This window comes from Schistocerca nitens, chromosome 9, assembly GCF_023898315.1.
Source record: "Schistocerca nitens isolate TAMUIC-IGC-003100 chromosome 9, iqSchNite1.1, whole genome shotgun sequence".
NCBI classification, from domain to species: Eukaryota; Metazoa; Arthropoda; class Insecta; order Orthoptera; family Acrididae; genus Schistocerca; species Schistocerca nitens.
The window spans coordinates 148,728,578-148,744,787 of NC_064622.1; the positions used below are offsets into that span (position 1 = coordinate 148,728,578).

The 16,210-nt window shown below is 45.2% G+C and overlaps 1 long non-coding RNA gene across 1 annotated transcript in view; it reads left to right on the forward strand.

Moving 5' to 3' along the window:
* Positions 1-1,390: 1,390 nt before the first annotated feature.
* LOC126203666 (uncharacterized) overlaps positions 1,391-16,210 on the forward strand; it is a 494,971-nt gene continuing 480,151 nt past the window's right edge. Inside the window, exon 1 of the long non-coding RNA XR_007540342.1 lies at positions 1,391-1,757. This is a non-coding gene — a long non-coding RNA (uncharacterized LOC126203666). The remainder of the gene's footprint in view (positions 1,758-16,210) is intronic.

Below are 16,210 nucleotides of genomic sequence, written 5' to 3' on the forward strand. Positions count from 1 at the left end.
TGGTAATAATTGAGATAATTAACTATAAAATTTGAGTTTTTTCTAAACATGAAGTTTAAAATGTAACAGCTCATCCATTTTTTCATAAATTAAATAAATTCTACAGTTTCATACACCCATAAGTGTGGTTTGTATGATATGCAAAATTCATCGAAGAATCTCTCTTACTTATGAAGAAAAGTGTACCTACAGCTAACAAATGCAGCCAATAGTAAGTGAAAAAATGATGAAATTTCACGTGTAAAAAAAATTAATTTTGTTATGTTTTCGAACTTTCACTGCTATGAGTGTGAATTCTGAGCCCTTCCTTGTCATGCTGAGAAAGTTTTATGAATTTATTTGTTAAAGTATAGACAGTTGTAATTAAAATGTCCTGTGGTGCCTCTCGTGCTCCAAGTCGGCTCGTTTGACGTCCTACCCCACTTAAAAAGCTTTAAGAGTTTTCAGATAAAAAATACTTTTCAGCACGCCCTTAACCAAGAAAATCTGCTAAAGGAAATATTAAACCCAGAACCTGACGATTATATCAACTTTCTGAGAATGCAGTCAGACTTTTAATAGCAGTTACTTCGCACTCACATTGAAAAAGAAGATATTAGTACAGGAAAATTTATTCTCTTCTGCTTTTTCCCATAATAGCAGTTAAATAAAATTTCAGAACGTGGGAATACATACGTGGTCTAAGGAAGAACCGGAGAGCTTCGTGTTTTTTAATTTTATTGCACTCCTGCTTGTACGTTGTGCGCAGAACACCGATTTTCTTCTTGACCTCTTCTTTCCTATTGGTAATATACAGCTGGGAATTGTGGCATACCTCTACCGTTTTCAATGCTATTTTGTTTTAATCCTTGATTGTAGTTGCGTAGTTGTGCAAACTCACGATACAATGAGATAAATTGTAATGAAACTCTTTTTTTGCTAAATATGTGCAGGGAAAAATCAACGCAAACAATGTCCATCAGTTTGCCAAATTTCTCTCAAAAATGCTCTAAATTTGATTTAACAATGAGTCAAACAGCGCCATACGTGGTTTAATATTTGACAAACGTTGTAAAGTTTGCCAAATTGCTTGTTCGTGTACAACGGCCTACATAGTCGCTATGTTGTTTACGTCCTCTGATACATTTCTGTCACTGGTTGCACAACAAAATACTGGCTATATAGTGCGACACTGGACACTAATAAAAAGAATCAGAATAAACGTCGCTGTGGTCTATGGATGCTAAAAAGCTTTTGATTGCTAATAGTGGGCGCTTATCTTTTGTTTGAAAATAAGTCTCGCTGTACAGGCGGCGGTGAATCGCAGAGGGCTCACTGGCGCTGCCGCCTGCTGGGCATTCAACGAACTACGGTCATAGAGATGCGGCAGTCACTGCTTCGTCTGCGGTGATCGATACAGCCCGCAGCTGGCCATGTGACGGCCGGCAAAAGCAGGCGAGCCGCAGTCTCCGGTTTTCAGCGTCCGCGCGGAGGCGGCGGTAAACACACGACTGACAACCTGATCGAAATAACGCTTGATTCCGTAATACACGTGAGTAGGGCGCTAGCGCGTCTGTCGTGACGAAGGTAACGGTCTTTTGAAGTATTCGATCGTACGAGGTGGGCAGAGATATGAGGAGCTGTTTTTAACCTACAAAAGTAGTGTCGTGAAGTTTCATTTACCGACCGACGTCTGCTATATGTGATTAGGAACAAACAAACACTGGGCTCTGACAGCTCCAATTTTTTATTGGCTCTCTGCAGTTGTCTGTCCTGAGGTAAGTAACGTAGCTGCGGGAAGGAGCCTTTTTCTGTAATTAACTGCGTGCGGCAATGTTGCTGTTAGAGCAATGCAGATTTGCACAGAAACTTAGACTAATGTTTGGGTGGTGCTTCACAAAAATTCGCAGTAAACACCGAGCTCAGACATAGTCAGAGCTGAAAAAGTGATAGTCAGAGCTGAAAAAGTGCTGTGCGTTGTCAATGCTGTGAATGTGTTATTGGTAAGGTATGCTGATGCCCGTGTTTCACGCCATACATAGCTGGAGCGCAGTTGGCTTCTGATATTCTGTTTTATTAATTCGCGTTCTAGACAAAAAATTTCGCCATTGCCTTACAAAGGGAATTACAGTACCATTCTGTCACAGAGGTGGGGACAAATAACGGAACACGTTAAGGGCGGGTCTTGGATTTGAACTCACTTCCCCTGTCTTCAGCTGTGTATCAAGTTCGATACGTATACGTCGACGTCAGTATTGAAAGACCGTATTGCAGGACACATGTAATTATCCTTATCCTGGTGAGAAATGAGTGTGTACGCGTGTCATTCACCGCACTATTTAGTATCAAAATTGTGAACTTTTATGGTATTTAGACGACTAAATGTATACTAATACGCTACAAGCTGTTGTCGGAGGATGACTGCTACAGCGTTATTTGCTTTCCTTGCATTCCACTCGCATGTTCCCCGATGGAAGGATCGAATTCACAAGCTCGTGACATCTTCCGTTAGCTAATTATCTCGTTGTTTGCCACGTAAGGTTGCTAAAGAGACAACGTGACACGTGAGTCAAAATAAATGTTACTTTATTTTAGTTTACTAATGTAATACAAACTTCGTTTCACATAGTGAAGTGCCCAAGAATGTTGACTGCAACCTGTCAACAATATAGTAAATTATAGAAAACCACATTACCGGTTACCGTATTTAAAAAGTAGGAAACAGTAATATTTGATTCAGTGCGAAACTTATTGAAAGAATGTTTATCCGAAGTAACGCAAACAGAACACGCCTTACGTTGGGAACGCAAATGTAAGGCTCCAGCAAGCCAGTCCTCTGCGCGTCGGTCTGATCTCTTTTTAGCACAAGCCGTTTCTGGCACTTGGGAAGCGTGTACACGAGGCGGCAGTTTATATTCCGCTAGACTTTCCCTTGCGGTTGACATAGACGACACTCAGCAACTATTTTGACTTGTATGGTTCTTGCCAAGTTTCGATAGAGGAATCATTATTGTCGCCCTTCTAGTGTTAGGATACTGTCCGTGAGTCCAGAATTTAAACAGTCTAAGGCTACAAAACTCAGTTATATATTTTGGCCAGTGGGGTTTTAGTTGATTTAGTTTTCCTTTTCTGTTGTTCTTTTCTTTCATCCTATTCCTTTACTTCACTTTCCGAATTTACTGTGATGGTGATTCTTTTTCCAGAATGAAACAAAATATTATTGGAAATATAGGTTTGCTGTCAGTTGTTCCGGCCGAAGTGGCCGTGCGGTTAAAGGCGCTGCAGTCTGGAACCGCAAGACTGCTACGGTCGCAGGTTCGAATCCTGCCTCGGGCATGGATGTTTGTGATGTCCTTAGGTTAGTTAGGTTTAACTAGTTCTAAGTTCTAGGGGACTAATGACCTCAGCAGTTGAGTCCCATAGTGCTCAGAGCCATTTGTCAGTTGTTTATACACGGTTACAATTGTTGAACTATATGAAAAAAACGTAAATTAGTTACAAACTACGGCGTGCATTCAACATGTAAATGTTACTTCAGATATTCGGATTTAGGTTACGACATGTTCGATATGCCTGCTATCATTGGCGACGATGTAGCGCGCAGACGAATAGCGAAATTTTGCATGACTCACCGAAGTGTCGGGATATCGATGCTGTCGATGACCTTCTGAATGGCTGTTTTCAGCTCAGCAATGGTTTTGAGTTTACTGTTGTACACGTTGTCTTTAATATAGCCCCACAAAAAAGGGGTCGCACGTGTTCAGAGCCGGAGAATACGGCGGCCAATCCAGGCCTATGCCAGTGGCCTCTGGGTACACAAGAGTCAGAATGCGGTCCCCAAAGTTATCCTCCAGGGCATCAAACACTTTCCTGCCTCGAAGGGGTCGAGCTCCGTCTTGCATGAGCCACATCTTGTCGAAATGAGGGTCACTTTGGATAATGGAGATGAAGTTATCTTCCAAAACCTTCACGTACCGTTCGGTAGTCACCGTGCCATCAAGGAAAATCGCATCGATTATTCCGTGACTGTCCGCCCCCGGTAGCTGAGTGGTCAGCGCGACAAAATGTCAATCCTAAGGACCCGGGTTCGATTTCCGGCTGGGTCGGAGGTATTCTCCGCTCAGGGACTGGGTGTTGTGTTGTCCTAATCATCATCATTTCATCCCCATTGACGCGCAAGTCGCCAAAGTGGCGTCAAATCGAAAGACTTGCACCCGGCGAACGGTCTACCCGACAGGAGGCCCTAGTCACACGACATTTACATTTTATTCGGTGACTGTACACTGCACACCACACAGTCACCCGTAGAGGGTGAAGAGACTTCTTGATCGCGAAATGCGGATTCTCAGTCCCCAAAATTCGCCAGTTTTGCTTATTGACGAACCCATCCAAATGAAAGTAGGCTTCGTCGCTAAACCAGACCATGTATGCGTATACTAATTCCCATCACGCCCCGCGACCAACAGTTCAGTTTGAACGTTCAGTTGTTACGATGATTTTATTTCATACAGTCCAATAATTGTCGCCCTGTAGGTCTGTGAAATGTGGTAGCTGAGATCCAATGCGTCAAATATTATACATACATAAACTTCCTGGCAGATAAAACTGTGTGACGAACCGAGACTCGAACTCGGGACCATTGACTTTCGCGGGCAAGTGCTCTACCAGAGTGAAAATCTCATTCTCCATTATACAACCAGTAATACGGAGTTCTGAGGGAGTAATATAAAAATTTGCTTGATTTACTTTGGTGGAATTGGGCTCAAGGAACAGTTATCATTTTAGAATTCTTTCAGAAGAAAACCTTTACTGCACAGCTCAGAAACCGTTTGTTATTAGTTGCTTCTGAGAACTGTCGGTTGTTCTGAGAATGAAAACAACTGCGATGGTCGTTCTTCATAGTGAAGTCGGCACTCATATGATGTACGGCTCATGGATAAAAATCGACTATAAATGAGGGAACTGCGCAAGAGACGGGCAAACCTATTTCTGTGCACAGTTCCTAACACTTCGGATTGGCTGAAAACTTGCCGGTTGGGAATGTTATCGTCTACATCACTGCCAATAAATTTTAAATGAATAGCTAACAGTTTTGAGCAATACTCGCCCAGTTTAGTTTTCAGTGTTAAAGTGTTGACAGAGATTGTTTAAGAAAATGTTCCCTATTCCTACAGGAGAACATGCCAAAATGAAATAAAATCTCTGAATAATAAATCTCCGCTTATTTCCAATTTGTTGTGTCCGCACTTTGTCTTTTTACAATGATACTGTTCTCAAACGTACAACAGTATGCTGAAGCCTCCATTCATTGCGCATTCACAAATATGTATTTTTGCAGATAATGAACGAAACTCTTTGCTTTTCCGCGATTCGAAACGTAAAATGAATTAGCACGAGGACAAGCGATTATATATCACAGCTGTATGTGTGTTTATGAGTCCATCTAATAACATGTCATTCTTGAATGTAAACAAATAGGCCTACTGATAACTCGTGCAATGTCAGTCCAAAGTCCGGAATAATAGGAGAGAGGAAATAAATATCAATGCAGTGCCGGAGGCGTTTAGCCTCAAGAAGCAAGACTACCACGTATCATCCACAGCAGGCAAAATTGTAAATAAGTGAAACTAATGTGCGGATCTCGATGTCTGATCGCACTTTGCTAGTGTACGTAATGATGCCCCATTCACGTTGCTAATTGATTGGTACAAAATGGTTCGAATGGCTCAGCACTATGGGACTTCACATCTGAGGTCATCAGTCCCCTAGAACTTAGAACTAGGTAAACCTAACTAACGTAAGGATATCACACACATCCATGCCCGAGGCAGGATTCGAACCTGCGACCGTAGCGGTCGCGCGGTTCCAGACTGAAGCGCCTGGAACCGCTCGGCCACACCGGCCGGCGATTGGTACATTCATTGTAAATTTAAATATTCAGTATGATGTGAATGTCTTCGCAATTCGTCTTAACTGTCGAAGTTTTGCTTTAGCGCTACAGTTGGTATAAATGCCTGAACATTGTCCACAAAAGACAATGTTTTTATTAATAATAAAATTATAAAATTTCAGAAGCGTATTCCTACAGCAATGATAGCATTTCAATGGCAGTGAGTTAACTTCTTTACGACTTGCACCGTGTGTAACGAATCGAGACTGCGTGTTAACAGCGCCATGGACTTTGTATTAATGAATAAACTTTACGAAAACACAGTCGAGTATCGATCTGAAATTCTGACAGGGAGTAGTGATGGAGTTTTTCGTCTTACAATTTAAGTTTTCAGTCGAAATTTGTTGTTCGTCTGCCTCATTACTAACTACTTCAATTTATGAACGATCTTTTGAATAATTCTAATGGGTAGACTTTCATATATGCCGGTGTTTTTCGGCTTCGAACATTAAATAAATACTTTTCCTTTATTGTGAAGACACGTTATACAAAAATGGAAAATGAACGGCTTGAAACAGTGATGTTGCATGAATGAAATTTTATTCGCTGGCATGCAGGTACAATTGCGCGTTTTCACATAGCCAGTTAATGAAGAAGATGTCGAGAACGTCAGGAATTAACTCAGCTCCAATTTGTGAAATATACAATCGCATGTAGTTAATAATAAGTAATCAAGTATGTCTGGAGTAATAGAATTTACCTGGAATACAATACAAGAAAATCATGTACAGAGATTAAAAACTGGCGATGCAGGAAATGAAGATTTTAACAGAAAACAGAGTTAAATTTACGGAAAAGTGCAGTGCTTCCTTTACGTTTTAGTTTTTATTTGTGTCACAGAATCTAGCAGAGAAGGATAAGAACTACATTCACAATGTACGTATCGCTACATATATGGCTGCTTTATGAGCTCATGACCAAGTAATAATTACTGATAGTGTGCAATAATCATAAAGCCGTTCATGGGCCCCAGGGCACATCCTTAGTATTATTTGGACATAAGCAAATAGAGTAAATTCGTTCACCTTCCTAGGATGCGCCTTAGGATTCCGAGAAGAAAATGACTCTATAAGTAATGTAGAAAGATTTACTTACATTAATGTTTCTCTTTGCAGAAATTATAAAAAAGAACAAGTATGGAGGGAGACCACGAAATTTTACAATAATATATGGCTATCTCAACATAACTGTAAAAAAGTGTATCGATTTTAGCGTAAGAGAGAGAAGATTATAGGCAACAGAAATGAACTTTATTGTGACGGGCAGGGAGTTATACAGGAAGAAAATAGTGCAGCCCAACTGTCAGCGCAGCGAGAATCAAACTTTGTAACAAGGGTTCAACACAAAACATATGCAGCATCCACACCCCCACCCCTCCTCTTCATGGGACTCAGTTGTTTTGTGGTTACGTGCCTGGCGAGCAAGAGACCACTGTAGAATTTCTCCCCTTTCCGCTGTTGCAATTTAACTCTCTGACTATATGTTTTCTCAGACTTTTTCTCCAGGACAGATTCCCTGTTGATAGGACGTCGAGTATGGATTTTCCTACTTCGTTGCCTTTATTTTATGAAACCATATTTCGGTTAATTATGTTCTGTGCCACGTGTGGGTTTGACTTCCGCCATTTCAAAATTTGTTTACAGAATTTGCGTACGATGCGGGGAATGCCGCACAATAACTAGCACGGTAGCCAGTCCACGTAGGTGGACGTCAGATACCCGTCCGTTTGTAGCCCTCTGACCACTCAGGGATCACATTATTGTTGTCCGAGATGTCACCGCCCCACGTGTGCCGAGGAGTTGGTACCTGCCTCTTTGGAGGCACCCGAAACTCTGGGCACTGGCCAAGACGCCAGGTGGTCTTCACTCTGGCTGTGTTTCCCCTCTCGGGAGAAGCCTCGTTCGGAGCAGGGGTATCGTGGCGGATATCTGGCACCATGAAACGACATCAAGCTCTTCGGAAGGATCACAATTCAGTGCAGATCGTTACGACCCAAGGAACTTCCCTCCATTGGTCGCACCATAGGAAGAAAAAAAAACCATGAGGCTTCCAGACACTTACTCCCCTCAATTTCTGATTTGTGCCCGAAAAGATAGAGGATCCTTTCTCTCTTCTAAGTCAAAGTTCTTTGTAGTCTCTACAAAGAAACTTTGGCGAACTCTCTTCCCTTAGTAAATGAAGAATTGGTTCCATCTTAATTAAGACAGCAAATCCTACCCAGTCCAGGTGCTACTCTCTCATATACAACTTGGTGATGTACCTGTAACTGTAACACCCCATAAGATCTTCTACATGGTTCAGCAATTAATTTTTGACCGAGACCTAAGGTTGAAGATGGATGAAAAACTACTCGAACACACAGAGAGGACGGGTCCTCTTCACACATTGTGTACATCGCGACCAACCAGACAACAAGGTTGACGCTGGTGCATTCATCCTTGCTTTTGAGGGGCATTCGCTTCCAGAGGAGGTCAAAAGCATAGTTTATCACTACGAACTGCAACTACAACTTTGCCTATTGTTCTGCGATCTGTGTTGCTCTCCAAGAAACTCACTTCACTGATAACCATTTTCCAACTCTTTGAGGTTACCGTGCATTCCTTCAGAATCATGCTGACTCCAAGGGAGTGTCTGGAGGGATGTGTGCACTTTAGCACAGTTGTCATCACTGAGCGGACATACTTGGAGGCAATAGCAAAAAAATGGCTCTGAGCACTATGGGACTCAACTGCTGAGGTCATTAGTCCCCTAGAACTTAGAACTAGTTAAACCTAACTAACCTAAGGACATCACAAACATCCATGCCCGAGGCAGGATTCGAACCTGCGACCGAAGCGGTCCTGCGGTTCCAGACTGCAGCGCCTTTAACCGCACGGCCACTTCGGCCGGCGTCGGAGGCAATAGCAGTGCGAGTGCAAATGACCCCGCCAATAACCATTTTTAATATTTAATTACTTCCAGGCAGGGCATTTACTTATCTTGAGGTAACCACTTTAATCCAAACACCTTCTCCACCCCCATCTTCCTTACTTGGGAATTTCATTGTGCGCTAAGCCCTGTGGGTATGTACCATTTCATGTGGTATGGGTCTTCTGACTGCCCAGCTTGTTTCTGATCTTGATCTGTGTCTCCTCAGTTACATCGCTGCTACAGACTTTTGTGCCGCCCTGGCACCTTTTCGGTTATCAGCCATATGATCTTTTCCCCCAGTCTCGTGGCTTTATTACAATGGCCACTGCACGACAATATTTGTGACAGTGTCCTCTTTCTGGTGACCCTACCATTTCCTTGTCACCATCCAGCAGACCATTTACTATGTTGGGCTCTTCGAAGAGCTGACATGCAGTTGTATACCTCTGCCATCACCGCCATCCCCTGTCTGTCAGACGGCATCGACAATGTAATGGGAGACGTTTCCAACGCAGTCATCCACGCTGCTGGAACTGCTATCCCTCTTTCTATGGGACCACTCTGTTTCTCGCCAGTGCCATGGTGGACCAAAGACATTATAACAGTTATTTAGGATCGACGAAGTGCCCTGCAAAGTCTCAAGCGATACCTTTTAGAGGCCACGCTCATCATTTTTAAGCGACCCGAGCTAAGGCTCACTTTTAACTGAACACTGTAAGGAGTGCTGGGAGCACTACGTCTACCTCTTCGGTATGTGTGCTTCTTGATCCGGGGTGGGGGCTAAGCTCCATAGTCTACTGAACTGGCAAAGATCAACAACTGCCCGAGGTCTCCACCTTCATGGTGGTGCATCTACCAATGTGTCCATTCTTGCTAAACAACGCGTGTGTCACTACGTGACAGCATCAGTAGCCTCCTCTTACCTGGCTACCTTAAAGACTACGTATATGCAATGACGGGAAGAAATCGCAACACCAAGAAGGAGTTGTGCGACATAAAAAGAAAGTTGGTGTGTTTGTTTTTACATCTGAAACATGGTGTCAATTCCAGTTTAGCGCCAGTCGCACAAGTGTGCCGCTACTAGCATCACAAGAGGATGTAGATCAAGTTTGCTTTAAATACACGCTGTAACAGTCAAAAGCGGTAATTACCTTTGATACTGGACTTGGTGAGTTGGTGTTAATCAGGAATGCCTTTGAAGTGACAAAGACGCCATTATCACTACATCACTGAATTTGAACGAGGTCGTGTAACTGGCTACGAGAAGCTGGATGTTCCTCCTGCAGTACTGCAGAGAGACTTGGCAGGAATGTAACCACTATACATGACTGGTGGCAGCGGTGGTCACGAGAATGTATGGTCTCAAGAAGACCGGGCTTTAGACGACCATGTGGCACTACCGAGAGGGAAGACCACCGTGTTCGATATATGACTCAGGCGCATTGTACTGCATCCGCAGCAGGAATTTGAGCAGCAGTTGGCATCACAGTGACAGAAACTGTTAAAATCGGTTACTTCAAGGACAGCTCTGAGCCAGACGCCCTGTAAAGTGTATTCCATTGACCCAAACCACCGCCGTGCCAAGGGAGAGCTCTCTGGAGCGCAGGGTGAAGGTCTGTTGTGTTTTCTGATGAAAACTGGTTCTGTCTTGGCACCAATGATGGCCGTATGTTGGTTAGAAGGAGGCCAATTGAGGGCACCCAAAAAACCTCTCTGCATACTAGATACACTTTATCTACACGTTGAGTAATGGTCTGGGGTGCGATTTGGTGTGATGGGAAGAGTACTCGCGTGCTAATTCCACGCACTCTGACTGCAAATTTCTACTTCAGTCCGGTATTCGACCTGTTGTGCTCCCATTCAGGAACAGCATTCCAGGGGATGTTTTCCAACAGGATAATATTCTCCTATATACCGCTTCTGTATCCCAGCATGCTCAATCACCAAATTTGTCTCCAATTAAGCACATGTGGGACATCATCGGGCGACAACTCCAGCATCATCCACAAACAGCATAACCATCCCTGTATCAACGGATCAATTGCAACAGGCATGAAACTCCACCCCACAAAATGACATCAGATACCTGTACAACGCAATGAATGCACGTTTGCATGCTTGCATGCACATGTGGTACATCATCGGGCGACAATCCAGCATCATCCACAAACAGCATAACCATCCCTGTATCAACGGATCAATTGCAACAGGCATGGAACTCCAACCCACAAAATGACATCTGATACCTATATAATGCAATGAATGCACGTTTGCATGCTTGCATGCACGTGTGGGACATCATCGGGCGACAATTCCAGCATCATCCACAAACAGCATAACCATCCCTGTATCAACGGATCAATTGCAACAGGCATGAAACTCCATCCCAGAAAATGACATCCGATACCTGTACAACGCAATGAATGCACGATTGCATGCTTGCATGCACATGTGGGACATCATCGGGCGACAACTCCAGCATCATCCACAAACAGCATAACCATCCCTGTATTGATGGATCAGTTGCAACAGGCAAGGAACTCCATCCCACAAAATGACATCCCATACCTGTACAACGTAATGAATGCACGTTTGCATGCTTGCTTTCAACATTCTCGCAGTTACACCTGTTTTTATTGTACCACCATTTCACATTTGCAATTAGTTGTCTCGCGCTTATATTACCCTGTGTGTTTGCAGTGTTAATCGCTTAAATATGTTACCTAGACATTTGTACTCGTGAAATTTCATTAGTTTACATCTTTACGTTAATTATTTATTGCATTTTTTCCGTCAGTGTATTTGAGTGGTGTCTGACACGTCCGACGTGTTCGACAGAAGACACCACCCAAATATACAGCTATACATCTAGCTACTTGACGTTTGTTTCAGTGCGGATGCACCAATATCCGAACACCTACAGGAATCAATTATTTGAGAGTAGGGGGTCATTGGACAAGGGGCGCTGCATTGCACTGGGGGATAAGTTGGAAATTTGAGACGTATCATGTCCGGACGGCCGAAGCAGTTGATGCAACCTCTCATGAGCAGCAGTAAATCTGGTTTCGAGTCCGCGTCCAGCACAAATTTTCAACTTTCGCCATTGTACTAGCACAATGGCCTGTGCTGCTGGAGGTCACAAATTTCCACCCATCCCTTCCATTTCTTTCTTCATTCTCTGTTGCTTATAAAGATAAGAGACAAGTCGAAGACGTCTCCCTTTCCTTTAAACCCCTTCACACCGAATTTTATAATGACTGTTAACTGTTTCAGGCTCTTGACTCGTCACACGGTACTGCCTCAGACCCTGACTCGATTCATGATCGGATTATCCAGTGTCTAGTCAAAGACTCCGTCTACTCAGGGTATTCAACTGTAGTTGGCTAGAAGGTGTTTTTGCTTCGCAGAGGCAGAAAGTACACTCCTGGAAATGGAAAAAAGAACACATTGACCCCGGTGTGTCAGACCCACCATACTTGCTCCGGACACTGCGAGAGGGCTGTACAAGCAATGATCACACGCACGGCACAGCGGACACACCAGGAACCGCGGTGTTGGCCGTCGAATGGCGCTAGCTGCGCAGCATTTGTGCACCGCCGCCGTCAGTGTCAGCCAGTTTGCCGTGGCATACGGAGCTCCATCGCAGTCTTTAACACTGGTAGCATGCCGCGACAGCGTGGACGTGAACCGTATGTGCAGTTGACGGACTTTGAGCGAGGGCGTATAGTGGGCATGCGGGAGGACGGGTGGACGTACCGCCGAATTGCTCAACACGTGGGGCGTGAGGTCTCCACAGTACATCGATGTTGTCGCCAGTGGTCGGCGGAAGGTGCACGTGCCCGTCGACCTGGGACCGGACCGCAGCGACGCACGGATGCACGCCAAGACCGTAGGATCCTACGCAGTGCCGTAGGGGACCGCACCGCCACTTCCCAGCAAATTAGGGACACTGTTGCTCCTGGGGTATCGGCGAGGACCATTCGCAACCGTCTCCATGAAGCTGGGCTACGGTCCCGCACACCGTTAGGCCGTCTTCCGCTCACGCCCCAACATCGTGCAGCCCGCCTCCAGTGGTGTCGCGACAGGCGTGAATGGAGGGACGAATGGAGACGTGTCGTCTTCAGCGATGAGAGTCGCTTCTGCCTTGGTGCCAATGATGGTCGTATGCGTGTTTGGCGCCGTGCAGGTGAGCGCCACAATCAGGACTGCATACGACCGAGGCACACAGGGCCAACACCCGGCATCATGGTGTGGGGAGCGATCTCCTACACTGGCCGTACACCACTGGTGATCGTCGAGGGGACACTGAATAGTGCACGGTACATCCAAACCGTCATCGAACCCATCGTTCTACCATTCCTAGACCGGCAAGGGAACTTGCTGTTCCAACAGGACAATGCACGTCCGCATGTATCCCGTGCCACCCAACGTGCTCTAGAAGGTGTAAGTCAACTACCCTGGCCAGCAAGGTCTCCGGATCTGTCCCCCATTGAGCATGTTTGGGACCGGATGAAGCGTCGTCTCACGCGGTCTGCACGTCCAGCACGAACGCTGGTCCAACTGAGGCGCCAGGTGGAAATGGCATGGCAAGCCGTTCCACAGGACTACATCCAGCATCTCTACGATAGTCTCCATGGGAGAAAAGCAGCCTGCATTGCTGCGAAAGGTGGATATACACTGTACTAGTGCCGACATTGTGCATGCTCTGTTGCCTGTGTCTATGTGCCTGTGGTTCTGTCAGTGTGATCATGTGATGTATCTTTCCCCAGGAATGTGTCAATAAAGTTTCCCCTTCCTGGGACAATGAATTCACGGTGTTCTTATTTCAATTTCCAGGAGTGTATCATAGACGCACCTTCCTGGGACAATGAATTCACGGTGTTCTTATTTCAATTTCCAGGAGTGTATCATAGACGCAGTCCTTAAACCAGACAAGACGCAACTTCCATTGACAGCTACCGACCAATTAGCCTCACCATCGTGCTCGTCAAGGAAAAAGTATGCACTGCACAAAAGCGAGTAATTAGAACTGTGTGTGTTTACACTCACAAATCTTGCAGATGTGAGATTTAAAACTTTCCCGGCGTACAGTTCGTTCCATAAAACTCTGGGCGAACTGACAGATGTCTGCAACTTATTGCCGTGATATTTCGGCGCAGAGTCTTCTGGCCATCTTCAGGTGAATACTGACAGGAAAGGCGCCGAACCCACGTATTTAAGACCCCGCCGGCACATGCGTGGTGTGTAGAGTTGGCGTTGCGCATGCCCTGTTTGTCTGCAAGCGTGTGCGCTGCGCCGCGCGCCATCCGTGGTGAAAGCTGGCTTCATCGATATCAGATCGATTGCCTTCGCATGGCAAACGACGTCGGCTACGCAGGGCACGAAGTTTTTCTATGACGGAATTCTGTGCAGAATTTAACTGGAAACCGCCGACTCGATTAATAAAGGACTCAGACATTCGTATTTCCACTGATTCATTGACGATGGAGCTCCAAAGGTTTGACGTATGGCCACAGTTTTCGTTTGGTCGTGTTTCATCAAGTGACCAGTGATAATACAATGTTCGGCGATAGCTTCCTTCTTGGGTTGGAGAAGGCGAGTATGCCGCTGATGTTCTATGATACATTTTTGCTCTGTACATAATGTTGTCCTATGCAAGATTTGCCGTATTCGCAGGGAATTCTGTAAACATCTGCCTTGAACAACTCTAATTCGTCTTTAACAGATCCCAATAGCGCCGAGATTTTAAAAGAAGAATAAGCAGTTGTTTTGAAGGCCTCATCCTCTTGTTTATCCTTTCGTTCGTACGTCTGTAGCGCTCTCTGTGCTTGCTGGGACAAATATCCATTGTTCTGGAACAGCTTGCAGGTGGTCCAGTTCCGTTTGCAGATTTTCGGCATCCGAAATGCTATGAGCTCGTTAGGTTAAGGTCACAAACGCCCATCATTTTTAGCGGATGATGACAACTAGTAGCTTGCAGATACAAGTTTGTATTAGTGGACTTTCGAAACACCGAATACCCAGGTGTGCCATCGCTCTTCCGTCGCATCAAGACGTCTAAAAATGGAAGAAACCATCTTTCTCCATCTCCATAGTAAATCTTATGTTTTCGTAATGAGATTTTCACTCTGCAGCGGAGTGTGCGCTGATATGAAACTTCCTGGCAGATTAAAACTGTGTGCCCGACCGAGACTCGAACTCGGGACCTTTGCCTTTCGCGGGCAAGTGCTCTGCCAACTGAGCTACCGAAGCACGACTCACGCCCGGTACTCACAGCTTTACTTCTGCCAGTACCTCGTCTCCTACCTTCCAAACTTTACAGAAGCACTCCTGCGAACCTTGCAGAACTAGCACTCCTGAAAGAAAGGATATTGCGGAGACATGGCTTAGCCACAGCCTGGGGGAAGGTAGGAGACGAGGTACTGGCAGAAGTAAAGCTGTGAGTACCGGGCGTGAGTCGTGCTTCGGTAGCTCAGTTGGTAGAGCACTTGCCCGCGAAAGGCAAAGGTCCCGAGTTCGAGTCTCGGTCGGGCACACAGTTTTAATCTGCCAGGAAGTTTCTTGTGTTTTCATGTACGGAGCTCAAATGTTTCAGAAACTCTCAGAGACTGTCCAAACCATGTCTGACAGATAGCAGAAGTGTTTTCTTATGCACTTCCATAGCAACTCTTTCTATTCCATAGAGGAACTCTTGATCAGAGAAAATAAGTCATAAAGAACCTGTAAATGACCGGCATGGAGCCACAGATACTGAGGTGACAAAAGCCACGAGATATCTCCTAATATTATTGTCGGATACCCTTTTTCCCGGCGTAGTGCAGCAACTCAACCTAGTATGGACTCAGGGAGTTGTCGAAAGACCACTGGAGAAATGTTGGGCCGTGCCGCCTCTATAATTGCGAGAGTGTTGGCGGTGCAGGCTGACCTCTCGATTATGTCCCATAAATGTTCGATGGGATTGACATCGGGCGATTTGGGTAGTCAAATCATTTGCTCGAATGGCCCAGAATGTTCTTCAAACCTATCGCGAACAATTGTAGCTCGGTGACATGGCGCATTGTCACCGATAAAAATTTCGTGGTTGTTTGGGAACATGAAGCCCATAATGGCTGCAGAGTGTCTCTAAGTAGCCGAACATAACCATTTCCAATCTGTGATGACCAGAGAACCTAGTCCATTTCATGTAAACGCAGCCCACACCATTATAGAGGCACCACCAGCTGGTACAGAGCCTTGTTGACAACTTGGACTATGGCTTCTTGGGGCCAGCGCCACACTCGAACCCCACCATCAGCTCTTACCAACTGAAATCGGGGCTCATCAGACCAGATATGGTCACAGGCCAGGAGAGGGGCTATAGACGTTCTCGTG